The sequence below is a fragment of the Sinocyclocheilus grahami genome, unplaced genomic scaffold (assembly GCF_001515645.1).
Source record: "Sinocyclocheilus grahami isolate Dianchi unplaced genomic scaffold, SAMN03320097.WGS_v1.1 scaffold1764.1, whole genome shotgun sequence".
Lineage (NCBI taxonomy): Eukaryota > Metazoa > Chordata > Actinopteri > Cypriniformes > Cyprinidae > Sinocyclocheilus > Sinocyclocheilus grahami.
In genome coordinates, this window is record NW_015506943.1 from 113,798 (window position 1) to 114,763 (window position 966).

A 966-nucleotide genomic window follows, 5' to 3' on the forward strand; every position below is an offset into this window, starting at 1 on the left:
GTGTGTGTGTGAGTGTGTGTGTGTGTGTGTGTGTGTGTGTGTTTTGTGCAGGTACGATGTGCATTAATGCTGTTCGGATCCCTAGAGAGGAAGAAATTGCAAGGCCTTGGTATCCTCACGCTAATGAGCTCGTGCTCTCTCGCTCTCGCTCGCTCTTATGAACCAGAAATGAGTCAGGTTGAGGGGGAGCTGCTTAAGAATAAGAGGGATTGATGACATCATCTGAAAAGGAAAGTCGTTTTATTTTAATGGAAGGCAAGCATTTCTCTGAGGAATGACATGCACTGATCAGTCATTCACAATAAGAACAGGAGAAAGTAAAATATTTCTGAATCGTGGCTGCTGTTGAACCAACACAGATTTATTTTCTCGTCTCCCACACTGGATTTCTAGAAATGGGTCAGCTGGATTCATTTTCTGACTCAGGTCTTGCCGTCGGGAGCTGATGGGAGATTAGCCTGCTAGTTTATTCTGCTGTGAGTCTGAGGAAAATGCCGTGCACCAGACAGTGAAGACATTACGCAGGACTTCAGTACTGATCATTCAGCTTATGAGACTCACATATAAAATTCAGCTTCTTTAGACTAGCAACATTTCTGAGCTGTAATTTATCTCAGCTTTTAGTACATACACACTACACAAAGTTTGCAGTTTAAAAAAGTACAAGAAATTAATACTTTTATTCAGCAAGAATGCATTAAATTGATCCAAATTGATATTTTTTATTAATTCAATTGACTCGCAGTACAATCTAAATACTCAAATCCCTCTGTAAGATATATTTCATTGTTTTGAAATGAATATTGAGGAAAGTTTGCCATCTGCTGGCATTTGTAGGTGGTGCAATGAAAGGAAACCTGTTGTGTAAAAAATGATTTTTCAAAGTTGTAAATAAAACCGATAATTGGAATATGTTTTACAAGAAAAATGCATGTGTTACTTGCTGTTTCTTTGTAATTTTTCAGG

The 966-nt window shown here is 38.2% G+C and overlaps 1 protein-coding gene across 1 annotated transcript in view; it reads left to right on the top strand.

Annotated features, from left to right (window-relative positions):
- The window catches only part of LOC107572511 (glucose-fructose oxidoreductase domain-containing protein 1), a 25,934-nt gene that overhangs the window by 22,827 nt on the left and 2,141 nt on the right, over nucleotides 1-966 (top strand). The window lies entirely within an intron of this gene.